The 14006-nt window shown below is 48.4% G+C and overlaps 1 protein-coding gene and 1 long non-coding RNA gene across 9 annotated transcripts in view; both read right to left on the reverse strand.

The window, feature by feature from the left end:
- The window catches only part of KCNIP1 (potassium voltage-gated channel interacting protein 1), a 406169-nt gene that overhangs the window by 134957 nt on the left and 257206 nt on the right, over positions 1 to 14006 (reverse strand). The window lies entirely within an intron of this gene.
- On the reverse strand, positions 6707 to 13066 carry LOC145517696 (uncharacterized). The gene is made up of 2 exons (XR_014062270.1): positions 11314 to 13066; positions 6707 to 8156 (listed from the first exon to the last, which is right to left on the reverse strand). It is a non-coding gene; the product is annotated as an uncharacterized LOC145517696 (long non-coding RNA).

The following is a 14006-nucleotide window of genomic DNA, read 5'->3' on the forward strand; positions in this document are numbered from 1 at the left end:
TTCTCCAAATGCTGCCTCCCCTGCTGAAGTAACACTGCTCTCAAACACACAGGTTTGCCTCTTTCCAGGTGATGCAGCTCCCCGAGCTTTCTGAAGGAGAAATAAAATAACTGCCAAAATGAAAATCAACAATAGGTGCTATTTATTGCATGATTACTATGTTCTGGTTGCTGTGCTAAGGACATTCCTCATATCAACTCAATGAATCCTCACAGCTACCTGCAAGATAGGGATTATTATTATCCCCATTTGGCAGATAAAGAGACTGAGGCAGCTCACGTAGCTCCAGGCTCTGGCAGTAAGTAGTGAGGTCTGGATTCAAGTATGAGCAGCTGCATTTGGAGCCAGCATGCCTCTGCTTCCACGCCTAGCGGGCAGTGAAGGATCCTCCCTTTGACCTTCGCCAACTTCCATCTTTGCCAACAAAGGCTGTCTGTCCTTTGGTTTTTCCAGTGGTCATGTATGGATGTGAGAGTTGGACCATAAAGAAAGCTGAGCGCCGAAGAAATGATGCTTCCGAACTGTGATGCTGGAGAAGACTCTTGAGGGTCCCTTGGACGCAAGGAGATCAAACAGTTAATTTTAAAGGAAATCAACCCTGAATATTCACTGGAAAGACTGATGCTGAAGCTCAAGTTCCAAAACTTTGGCTACTTGATGCAAAGAACTGACTCACTGGAAAAGACCCTGATGCTGGGAAAGACTGAAGGCAGGAGGAGAGGGTGGCAGAGGATGAGATGGCCGGACGGCAAACTTGTGTCAATGGACATGGGTTTGAGCAAACTTCAGGAGATGGTGAAGGACAGGGAAGCCTGGCATGCTGCAGTCCATGGGTTTACAAAGAGTCGGACAGGACTTAGCGACTGAACAACAGTAACAACTTCCATCTGGTGGAAAACCTCAGGCCACTGAGATTCTCTCTGCAAGGAACTTGTGAGATCATGACTGTGATGGAAATGGCTTTTTTTTTTTTTCCTAGAGCAGACAATTAATCAGGAGTATTAATGAAAATGCCAGCTCCATTATTGCAGAAACATAAGTAATTTATTGGGAATTGGACTGAGGCCATTAAAATGTTATTACAGGCTTGTCAGTCAGCCCTCCATGCGCTTCTGCTAAGAAACCACTGCCTTAATGAAATTGTTTGGTTCTCCCAACTCAAAGTTGATGCCTGGGTGTGCTGCGCTGGTGAAAGTGACATCTTGGGGTTCCCAGGCCCACACAAAGCAGCTTTCATGTTCTATCTTGCTTTAATGATCTGTGAAGCTCCTACTATGTGCCAGGCACTGAGACAGAGAAGAAAGCATGGAGACACAGGCTCTGCCATCAAGGAGCTTGTAAACTCAGGAGGGAAACGTATGTAAAGATAGCTATATGAACATGCCGGAAAACAGCACATGCAGTGACTTTAGAGAATTCAATCCTGGCTCAAGGTGGATGGGAGGCTTCCTGGAGGAGGTGTCACTATGCAAAAAAAATTTCTTTCCTGGTAAGTTGCTTCTCTCCCCTACAATCTGATGGGACTGACAGCAGAAGTTGGTGATCTGAGGATTTAGTATATGACATGCATTCTCAGTGGGGATGACAGAATTTTCACAGGGGTAAAAATTGGTTCTTTCAGGTGGAGTGTGTGTGAAAAACAATGACAACAAAAACTTAACTTTTTTTATGTCTAAAGCACAGGTGTGCACACAGTACACAGGTAGGTATACAGCATATTTTTGGCATTAAAATTTCATAGTGGAGGGGAAGAAGATGAGGGGAAAAAATGCCTAAAACAGACATGAATGAAGAAAAAAGCCAAGGGACTTCCCTGGCGGTCCAGTGGTTAAGATTCCACACTTCTACTGTAAGGGGTGTGGGTTCACTGGTCAGGGAACTTTAGATCCTGCTTGTTGCGAGGTGCCGCCAAAAAGAGAACAAAAGAAAAAAGAAAAGAAAAGAAAAAAGATTTAGCAGCTGAGAAGCAATCAGCAGTTGGACCGAAGATCCCAGTGCACAGATGGGGTGAGTGTGCCCTCCGGGCCGTCGGCTGATAGGAAACTGCATGAGTTAGGGCCCGCAGTGAGGAAGTGGGGCTGAGGTTTTGGCCAGCACAAGCTGGCAGCCTTACTTCACTCCTTTCCTCCACTCATGCCCAGTGAAATCCTGTTGCCAGCCGGACCAGCAGGGTCTCTGGCTCTCCTCTTGGCTGTAGCAATGTTTGGGAAGCAGATGAAGGCAATTTCCAGGGACCAACAGTCCTTCCCAGCCAGCTGTCCCCATCTGCTTTGTGACACGGCCAGAAGGAGCAGGGCTTCCCTGGGAACACATGCTCAGCCATCCCATCCCAGTTGCTCCCTGGGACTTGATGGTTATTTGGGAATCGCCTATTTCAATTCATCACCTCTTGTGGGCACCAGAGCTGGGCGACCTCATCTTGGACACATTTCGTCTGCTCACTCCATTCAGGCTGCAAGCCCTGGTGCATTCACGACTTTCCTCTCCTGGGTCATGAAGAGCCAGCCACACAGAAACCAGCCATCCCCTGCTGAGGACTAACCAGGCAAGGCCTTGCGTTCTTTTGCAGAAGTTCTTTATTGTCCTTCCTGATTAAACAAACGTTCTTCTAATGTGTCTACACATTGCTATTTATTCTATCAGTCAGGACAGGCTGAGATCTGCTGCAGTAACAAACAACCCCCAAATCTCAGTGACTAAAAGTAACAAAGGTTCATTTCTAGCACCTTCCTCTCCCTCCCTTTTTTTCCTTTTCTCTTATTTCTCCTATACCTAACTTCTGCATCCATTTCTCTCCCCTTCTCCTGCACCTTTGGGTTCAAAATCCTGGCTCTCTCTGTAGCTATGTAACTTTGGGCATGTTACTCAGGTTTTTTTTTTAATGATTCAATTTCCTAATCTTTCAGGCAAGAGGTAATCATATTACCCATTTAACGGACTGTTGAGAAATTAAATGAATTAGTGCATGTAAAGTTCTCAAACCACGCTGAACATAACAGAAATGCCCAATGTTCTGTCTAATTACTAGCTATATTACTGTGACTCTGTGGAAAGGAGTCAAAAATGAAGACCCTCACAGTCTTGATGGATGGGAGACAGATGCTGGACGAGCACAGGGGGTGGTAGTGGTCCATGCTAACTGGGTGGGAAGGGAGGTGGGGGCTTAAAGTGAGAGACTGGAGCTGGGGTTTCAGGGAGAGGCAAATGTTCGCCAAGTGGTGATGAGTAGAAGAGCCTTGAGGATAAGACCAGACACTACAGTCAGTGGGAGAATCCACACAGCTCGGGGTGTGTGGGGATGGGAATGTTCCATAGCAGGGAGTCATGATCAGTTGTGAATTCTAGCAAAATCTCTGCTGTGTGAAAAGTGGATAAGAGCAGGACTCAGCCCAGGACCAGGCAAGTCGTCGAGGGGAGCCGATGCTGCAATCGAGGGAGACAGGAAAGACATCTGGAAGGAGGAATCAGCAGAACCTACAGCCCAACTGGCCCTTAGGGGCAGAGGAGGATTAGCCACACGTCTCTAGCCTGCCCAAGGTGGGCAGGACAGGGCGCATGCCTTCAGCAGAAGGATACACCGTGGACCCTGAGTTATGCCAGCCAGTTCACTCAGAGCCAAACTTGACGACGTCAGTCTGGGGCATGGTGATCAGTCTGCCCTCCCGCTGCCACTGTAGTGATGCGACTCCACTCCATTAAAGCAATTTACTCCATCTCCTTAGACTCAGGAAAAAGGGAGCGATCTCTAGGGAGGGCTGTGTGATACCTGACCTCCGGCTCACCCTGGGAAGTGTGCGTTTTCAGCCCTGCAGGCAGAAGGCCTGTCTGCTGTCACTCATCCACGCTGTTAGTGAGCTTCCCGGGATGTGTGATTCAGCCGAGGGATCTGCATCCTCCTCTCCCGTTGCCCCATCAGTCTCTGGAAGGGAGAGCAAGTGCTCCCTACCCGTGATGGCTCAGTTTCACTAATTGCACTTAATTCCCCTGCACTGTGCCCGGCAAGGGCCTGCTGAGAGCTCTCCATCGACTTTCTGCAGAGCTGGCTGGCCTGTGGCTGGGAAGGAGGGCTGGCAATGGGAAGCGGGAGGAGATAGGCTCTGAGAGGGAGCATGCTTCATGCCAAGTGTTTCTGGAGCTCACACATGCGTGTTGCCTCCTGCCCCATCTGCGTTGTAATTGGGTGTCGGTGTGTCTGGTTTTCTCATGGGCCAGGAGCTTGCTGAGGGCAGAGAGGCTGCTGTGGACATCTTTGTCTCCAGCACCTGTCCAAACCACTCATAAATGTTTGTGGATACGTCAGGGGGATTATTCACTAGCATGTAAGCTCTAGGAGGGCAGGGACTTGCGTCTCTCCTGTTAATTGCTACATAATCAGCACCTACCACAGTGGCCGGCAAGTGTTGAACAAACACACATGGAATGAATGAGTGAACGAATCTTCCCTCCCAGCAACCCTGCAAGGTGGGCGGTCAACTGCATCACTGGGTCATGATCCCCGTCGCCCTTCCCTGCCCCGCTGGCCCCGGGCTTGGCCATGTGACTCCCTTTGACATTGGGAACCTGACTCCAAAATTTCTGCTCTTTGCTGTGAAACCTGGGAGGAAGAGTGGGCTTGGGACCTGGGTGGCCCAGGTTCCAGGAAGGCAGCTGTGGCCATGAAGTCCAGGGGAGAAGGAAGCCTTGACAGACGGCTGTCTCTGCGGCCACGACCACCCAGCACACGATACCTCCCACAGGCTGCAGGGATGATGCCACATTTTCTAACATTTTCTTGCTCTGAGCAACTGGTTCTAACACTGTGCCCTGCCCCTCAGTCTCATGCTAACTCTATCATGCTGTGCTTTTCACGGGAATTGGTTTTGCCTTTCAAAGATGCCATGAGGCATGGGGTCGAGAACTGAGTACCAGCTGTGGATAGCGAAGCACGGGCTCCGCAGGGCACTCACTATCGGATGCCAGGCAAATCAAGCCCATCTAGAGCCTGGACAGCTGGAAGCCAGGGGCTTGAACCAGATAAGCTCGGATGACCTGTCTTGCTCCAATTCTAAAAGCTGCCTTCCTCCTTGACCCTGAGCTGGGGCTGAGAAACATTTTTTCTCAGAATCAAAGTTAATTAGAATTATGAGCTGAAAAGGCATCTCAGAGACCCTCAAGAAATGATCGCTGCATCTGAGTCTCATTGTCAAGCCAGAAGATCTGAAATCAAATCCTACCTTTAGCATTTCTTGCCTATGTGACTTCAGAAAAATCAGCTGGTCTGGGAAGACCTCAGTTTCCTGATGCAGAAAATGGGTGATAATAGCTATTGTGTAGAGCTATTTATAGACTTTCCTGCTGGCTCAGTGGTAAAAAAAATCCACCTATCAACACAGAAGACACAGGTTCAATCCCTGGGTTGGGAGGATCCCCCAGAGTAGGAAATGGCAACCCACTCTAGTGTTCTTGCCTGGGAAGTCCCATGGACAGAAAAGCCTGGCGGGGTAGAGTCCACGGACTTGCAAAAAGAGTTGGACATGACTAAACAACAACAGAGCTGTTCACAAGAGGAAAGGCTCTAAACCGCGAGAAAGAGGCCTGACTGTATCAGGTGCCCATATGCATATGCGTCTCTAGGGTAATCTTCCAGGAGGAGGGGAAGGATACACACTTCACTGTTGACGGTGCTGACGGCACAGACCGACGGCTTGGTCTACTGTTGTTTAGTTCCTATGTCGGGTCCAACTCTTTTGTGACCCCGTGGACTATAGCCCGCCAGGCTCCCCTGTCCATGGATTCTCCAGGGAGGAATACTGGAATGGGTTGCCATTTCCTTCTCCAGGGGATCTTCCTGACCTATAGGAAATACATCCTACTAGTTTATAATCATTGGGCCATTTATTAAGGACTTAATAGTGTATCAGTGGTCATACTCAGCACATTACTCATGAGCTTGATGAATTTTTAGAACAACTCCATGAAATAGGTAGAATACTCTAATTTTACATATTGATGAAACTAAGGCATCAAGAGGGGATTCATAGAACTGGCCAAGCTCACTCAGTTACTGAAAGGCACAGCCAATGTTCAAAGCTGAATCAGCTTGGCTCCAGAGTCTTGGCTCCTAATAGCTATGCAAGGACACTCCAGGCTTCTTACTGCTTGGAGCTGTGTGAGAACAGCAAGCCTGCCTGGCATGCTGTGTCTGACAATACTGCTTGACTGCTTAGAACTGCTTTTATTAAACTGTGCCTTGAAAAGGCTCCATGTATCTATGCTGAGGAGAAACTTAAAAAGCAGCCCTACAAAACTCTGATGGTGTTTACAGTAGGATTTGGTTAAAACACTAGCTCACCCACATCATACAGGGCTTGGAGGAGAAATTTCTCACATATCCATGTTAACGACCAGTATATTCTCATTTGAAGGTAAGTGGTTCTCAAATTTAAATGTGCATCACCATTACCTGGAGGCTTGTTAAGACACTGATGGCTGGGCCTCACGCTCAGATTATAGGCTGGTCCTTGAGAATCTGCTTACTCACAGATTTCCAGGTGAAGCTGAGGCCGTTGGTCTGGGGACCATGTCCTAAGAAACAGTGCTGTGGAATTTTGCAAAACAGATCATGTTTCCTTCTTTGCAGGGGCTGCTAGGAAGCTCAGAGACAAATTAGGAACCATCCTAGCAAGAGTTCATGCAATTTTCCATTCTAGCTTTACATCCAGCCTCCTTTTATTTTTTTTTTCACTTGCATTTTCCTAATTGTCACAAGATCCTGACTCAGATAAATGAGTAAGTTAGCATTTAAAAATTTTTGTTCAACTGTATCTTTATAAATCACCAAAAAAACCACAAAACCCTTGTGAAATGTACACACACAAAAGTAAAAGATTCAGTGAGATGGCTAAGTGCTTAGATTGCAGCATTAGGTTGCCAAGGGATTCACATTCACCTTCTCTGTGCATCAGTTTCCTCATAGGTAACACAATACTTCCGCTTCCTAAGCCCCTTGGGAAGATTTTGCATATGATAAGGCATGCAATGAAGTGCTTATTAGCATGGTGGCTCACATCACCGGCTCGATAAATGCTGGTGATCATGATAATTATCATCTGCCAGAAGCATAAAGAGCCTCGTGGCCGCCGTTGCTCTCTGTCGACTCTCCCACTGGAAGGAAGTAAGGAAAAGCTTTTTCATTCTGTGTGATAAGAGGCCACCGTGGGGAGCACGGCTTTCTCTTTCCTGCTCTTTGCCATGTACGATTCTGCAGGAGACGGAGTGAACTCCACACACCGTGGTGAACAACTTTTCCTGCCCAGAGCACGACATTGTGGGGAGCATCGGGAGGCTCCGTTATATCACTGTCCCAGCGGGGGAAGCAGACGTCTCCCTGTTGGAGAGTGATGACAAGTAATATTAAGGCACCAAGCCCCAGTGTTGAGAGCCTGACTCAGAGCCAGAGAAACCCTCCCCGCCTCCATCCAGAATCACGCTTCCAACTAGGGCCTTAATCCTGAGTTTTTAACCCTTCCTCCAGCAGAGAAGATTTTACAGAGCACAAAAGGAACAGTATGGCTTTGTCATTTCTCGCAACAAAGAAATTTCACCACCTTCATGCTAATTTCATCTGCATTATGAGTCAACTGGGTAGACACACGTCTCCCCATTTTTAACATTTTTGTTTATTTTTGGCTGCACTGGGCCTTTGCTGCCGTGTGGGCTTTCCTGCAGTGTGTGGCGGCTACTCTCTAGTTGCCACGCAGGGGCTTTTCTGCGTGGTGACTTCTCTTGCTGAGCGGCACAGTCTCTAGGTGCCCAGGATTCAGTAGCTGGGGCACATGGGCTCAGTCGTTGCAGCTCTTGGGCTCTAGAGCACAGGCCCGATAGAGGCGGTGCACAGGCTTCATTGCCCCACAGCACGTGGGATTGTCCCGGATCAGGAATTGAACTCGTATCTCCTGCATTGGCAGGTGGATTCTTCAGCACTGAGCCATGAGGGAAGCCCTAATTTTCCCATTTTATGGGTGAGTAAACTGAGGCTCAGAGAAGCCTCAGCAATTGCTGAGGTCACATCATTGAAGTTGGCTTCCCAGGTGGCACAGTGGTAAAGAATCCACCTGCCAATACAGAAGACAGGAGACGTGGGTTTGATCCCCTGGAGGAGGAAATGGCAACCCACTCTAGTATTCTTGCCTGGAGAATCCCATGGACAGAGGAGCCTGGCGGGCTACAGTCCATGGGGTTGCAAAGAGTTGGACATGACTGAGCGCGCGCATCACTAATGTTATCTGACTTCAGCGACCCCTCTCAAGCGATGGCAGCGTGAAACCCAGCACATCGGCTGCCTCGGGGTTTAAACTTCTCTCACCCTCCTCAACATGCTCTGGTCTTTGCTTACCAACACTGACGACAGCTGGACGAAATGGCGGCTTATCTGGAAAGATTTAATGATGTTCTCTTTCCCAGGAGAGCCTGGGGCCGGAACCGTAGCATGGAAGACTGGGCAAGAGGGCAGGATCCGAGGTGTGTGCCCAACAGCTTCTGTGTCAAGTTTTGGTGCCCACTCTTTTCCGGGGCTCACTCCCCTGACCCTGGTACAGTTTTGAGGTGAAAACCTTCCAGAGGATATCTGGGTGACCCACACAGGCCCAAATTAGGAGCCATTACCACGGAAGACCCCGCAGAACAAGAGGCAGAAGTGGTATGTTGTAGGGAAGGGAACCTTCCACCCAGGCTCAGCAGACCCGGGTTCTGGCCCTCGCTCTCTCGTTGGTAGAGGTGGTGTGATCTTGTGTGGGACTCAGTGTGATGCGGCCCCTCTGGACAGCCTGGCCTGCAGCTTCATGCTCATCCTGAGGCTGATCTTCTTCATCCCATCTTCCTTCCCAGAGTACACTGGATAATGGCCCCCAATATGGCCACATCCTGATCCCAGGAGCCTTTGTTTTTAATCTGGCAAAGAATTTGAGATGTGGTTAGGCTAAAGATCTTGAGATAGGGACACCATCCAGGATCATCCAGGTGGATCCTGAATAAAATCCCGAGTGTCCTTATAACAGGAAGGCGGAAGGAGACTTGACACACTCAGAAGAGGAGAAGGAGGCAGACATTGGAGGGATGTGGCCAGAAGTCAAGGGATGCTGGCAGCCACCGAAATCTGGAAGAAGGGACTTCCCTGGCGGCCCAGTGGTTGAATGTCCACCTTCCAACGCAGGGGATATGGGTTCTGTCTCTGGTCAGGGAACTAGGATCCCGCATACCTCACAGCAACGAAGCCTGCACACAGCTACAGACCCCACACACTGAAAACCACAGCCAGAGAGAAGCCCGAGCCCCGCAGCTAGGACCTGATGCAGCCAGATGAACAAATAAATAAAGCGCACATTAAAGATCTGGGAGGAGCAGGGAACTCCCTTCTGACAAGGAGCGTGGCGGCGGTAACACTTTCACTTCTGCCCAGCGATACTGATTGTGGAATTCTGACCTTCAGAATGGTGAGAGAATAAATTTCTGTTGTTCCCAGCCCATCTAATACGTGGTAATTTGTTACAGCAGCCACAGGAAGCTAACACACTCCCAAACAAATTCAATTCTAAAAGTATTAGCAGGGCATATAGATTTTACTGAAGGCTTCAAGGGGAGATGAGAAAGGAATTCACATTGAACATGATATATTAATAGCTGGAGATTAACCAGGCTCCACATTAGAGCTCTGCTCTCCAGGAACCCTCCCCTCATCGTGTCGCCATATGATCCTGACACCCCAGAGTGTCAGGGGCACTTTACCAATTGCTACTCTCAGACAAACAAAAGGACCCTCTTTGAAACAGAGAAGTCAGCAGGTGGGGACTGACCATATATAAGAAGACACTGTGTTTTTGTTTCCATGAGTGGACCTAGCTGGGATTTAAGGGTCAGACTGATCCAAAGTCCCCTTTGAGGCTCTCACTGACAGCTGGGAGACAGTGAGCTCTTGGCAAGTGCCTCATGATCTCATCTGTAAAGTGGGGGTTTGAATACCTACCTCTTCTGGTCATTGTGAAAATAGGAAAGGCACCTAGGCCTGGGTTTGGCACATAGTCATCACTCAATGATCATTTATATTAGATAATAATGCTTAGATTAACTGAGCACTTACTGTGGGTCAGGCATCACTCTACACTTTTTACAGGGATGAGCTATTATTCCTCTCTTCTGCTCTATGAAATATGCATGAGAAAATGGAGGCACAGAGGCTAAATACAGAGAACTAAAGGTGACTGTGAGTGATATGTGGATCCAAACCAGGACGTCCCACTGCAGAGCCACATCTTTAGACTTTAAAATGAGATGGTAATCTAAGCTGGGATGTGGAGGGGTCTGGGCATGCTGGCAAACCTGAGGGGGCCTGAGCATTTCTTATGAGAGCACACAGCTCAGGGAAAGGAACTTGCAGCAACAGCTGGGCAGTAAGAGGGCAGCTTGGTGGCTGACAGTGGCATCTGGCCCCAGCCTCGGGCACTGTCTGGTGGGAGAGGGAAGTTTTCTGGATGAAGCAGTGCTTCAGGGGAGAAGCAGAGCAGCAGGAGACAGAAACAGCTGATGCTGCGTCTTTAGCAGAGTTTCTGCAGCTACATTGGGAATACGAACCAAGGACTTTTGAGTTATGACTGTACATGTGGCCTCATGATACAGCCTGTCTGAAAGGTAACAGTTATTAACTTTAATAAGTGTTGTTATGAGGACTCAGTGAGGTCACACATGTGTTTCTAGACATGTCACATGGTCTGCCAGACTCAGGTTCCTACACGCCCCAACCCACAGCCCCAGAAGAAAGAAAAAAACCCTGAGATGATCAGGTTCAGGGCCATGGGACTCCAGGCTCCTCCCACCCTCCTGTTCTCCAGAAACTTGACTGGCCACAAAGAGCTGTCAGTCATTTCACAGGCTGTGGCCAGACTGCTTGCTGCCTGCCAAGGAGTAAAACCAGATGGTCTTCACACCACTGAAAGTGAGAGTCGCCCAGTCGTGCCTGACTCTGCGACACTAGATGGCCATAATTTTATTTTTTTAAAAAGGAAAACAACAAGTGTCAGCAAGGGTGTGGTGACACTGAAACCCTTGTACGTGACTGGTGAACGTGTGTTAGTCACTCAGTCGTGTCCGATTCTTTGCGACCCCGTGGCCTGCAGCCCTCCAGGCTCCTCTGTCCATGGGATTCTCCAGGCAAGAATATTGGAGTGGGTTGCCATGCCCTCCTCCACAGGTACAAATCAAATGGTGCAGCTACTGTGGAAAGCCGTTTTTCAGCTACCCAACAAGTTAAACGTAAAATTATCCTAAGACTGGCAATTCCACTCCTGGTATGTACTCAAAAGAACTGAAGACACGTGTCCAAAGGAGAAAAAAAACCCATAAATGAAAGTTCATAGCAGCAGTATTCATAGTAGCCACAAGATGGAGAAATCTTAAATGTTCATCAAGTGATGAACACATCAACAAGAAGTGGCGTAGCCATACGATGGAATATCATTCAGCCACAAGAAGGAAGGAAGCCCTGACACATGCTGCAAGAATGCCCCTTGGGAACACGATGCTGAGTCAGTCACAAAAGGCCACATGTTATTCCACTTATGTGAGATATCCGGAGTAGGTGAACCCACAAAGGCAGAGAGCAGACTAGCGGTGGCCGGGGGCTGGGAGAGGGGAAGAGTGGGTACTGGGTTTGCATCTGAGTTGACGAAAAGTTTGGGAATTAGATAGTGGTGATGGTGGCACAACGTTGTGAACATATTTAATGCCACTGGACTGTACACTTTAGAATGATTAAAATAAGGATACAAATGCACTTGTCTGCAACACAGAAGTAGACTCACAGACTTGGAGATCAAACTTGTGGTTACCAGAGGGGAGGAGAGGAAGGAGGGACAGCTCAGGGGTTTGGACTGACATGTATGCATTGCTATGTTTAGAGTTGATAACCAAAGCGGAACCTGCTGTTTGTATAGCACAGGCAACTCTGCCCGATACTCGGAAGTAATCTAAATGGGAAAAAGAATTTGTTGCTGTTGTTCAGTCGCCAAGTCGTGTCTGACTCTTTGTGACCCCATGGACTGAAGCATGCCAGGTTTCCCTGTCCCTCACCATCTCCCAGAGTTTGCCCAAGTTCATGTTCATCGAGCCAGTGATGCCATCCAACCATCTCATCCTCTCTCACTGCATCCTCCTCGTGCCTTCAATCTTTTGCAGCATCAGAGTCTTTTCCAATGAGTCGGCTCTTCCCATCAGGTGGCCAAAGTATTGGAGCTTCAGCATTAGTCCTCCCAATGAGTATTTAGGGTTGATTTCCTTTAAGATCAATTGGTTTGATCTCCTTGCAGTCCAAGGGACTCTCAAGAGTCTTCTCCAGCACCACAGTTCAAAAGCATCAATTCTTTGGCACTCTGCCTTCTTTATGGTCCAGCTCTCACACCCGTACATGACTACTGCAAAAACGATAGCCTTGACTAGATAGACCTTCATTGGCAAAGTGATGTCTTTGCTTTTTAATACACTGTCTGGGTTTGTCACAGCTTTCCTGCCAAGAAGCAACCGTCTTCTGACTTCATGGCTGCAGTCACCATCCACAGTGATTTTAGATCCCACAAGAGAAAACCTGTCACTGGTTTCACCTTTCCCCCTTCTATTCGCCATGAAGTGATGGGACCAGATGCCATGATCTTAGTTATTTTCACACTGAGTTTTAAGCCAGCTTTTTCTGGCAAGTATTCAAAAGAACTAAAAACACATGTTCAAAAAAAAAAAACCTGTAGATGAAAGTTCATAGCAGTGCTATTCAGAGTAGACAAAAGATGGAAAAATCAGAGAATCAGATGCATCAGTCCATCTTTATATATTTATTGTGATGAAATACCCGTCACAAAAAATTGACTGTATCTTAACCATTTTTTTTGGACACATAGTGTTAGCTTTTCTTTTTCAATTTTTATTTCATATTGGCATACAGTTGACTACTAGTGTTAGTTTCAGGTATACAGCAGAGAGATTCAGTCATGCACATATATGCACTAGGGGGAACCAAAGCTCGGAAAGGCACGCCCACTCAAGAATTAGATGCAGGCCTTTAACCACTGCTCCATACTGCACCCCAAGTTGGGTTGAGTCCTGTCCAAGTCATTTCTTGAGCTGCAGGATGGAGAGAGAGAGATCCACTGGCTTAGAGAACCAGACCTGCTCAGGAAAGAGGCACTGCACGCAGCCCAGTGCGAATGGATTTTCTTTGTGCCAAGAAGTTGTTTGCAGAGAACTTCCTGGCCTGTGTGGGGTATGTGTATGCCCCATCCCCTCCCCTCCTGGGGGCTGAAGCTGTCTCGCTGGCATTCGTCGTCAGTCTGGCCCAACGGGGCCACTGACTCAGTTCCCAGGAAAGGGCAGGTCTGGGAAGCGCCTGAGCAGCCCTGCTGGAAGGTTCCCACAGTCAGCCCTGCAGGCGGGCTCGCTGACCTCCATCAAGCACCAGGATGAGCACAGAGCAGGCATTTTTCTTTCTGTGTCTTGCTCGCCTTCATCCACCATCTGGCTGACCTCCCTCCCCTTCCCCAGACTTCTTGGAGACCAAACAGCCCACATGCACACAAAGCCATGCATTCCCAGCTGCCGCTTGGCTTCTTCCTACAAGTGTGACACAGGCCACAGTGAAGGTCAAGATGGGTTCTGGGGGACCTGCTTGGTGCTCCAGTGGCTAAGACTCCGTGTTCCCCATACAGGGGGCCTAGGTTCAGCCTCTGGGGTCAGGGAACTAGACCCACACACTGCAACTAAGAGTTCATATATCACAACTAAAGATCCCACGTGCTGCAACGAAGGTCAAAGATCTCAGGCGCTGCAACTAAGACCAGGTGCAGCCAAATAAATAAATGTTTTAAAAAACAGACAGGCTCCGGGCCAGGGATCCTAAATATCTTGGTTGGCCTCGGGGTGGCTCTGCCCTTCTTTCCTCTGCTGCTCCAGTTCCCCTCCACTGAACCTACTGTGTCCAACATAAACTGCTG

Source organism: Giraffa tippelskirchi, chromosome 8 (genome assembly GCF_054371585.1).
Source record: "Giraffa tippelskirchi isolate mGirTip1 chromosome 8, T2T-mGirTip1v1.2.pri, whole genome shotgun sequence".
Lineage (NCBI taxonomy): Eukaryota > Metazoa > Chordata > Mammalia > Artiodactyla > Giraffidae > Giraffa > Giraffa tippelskirchi.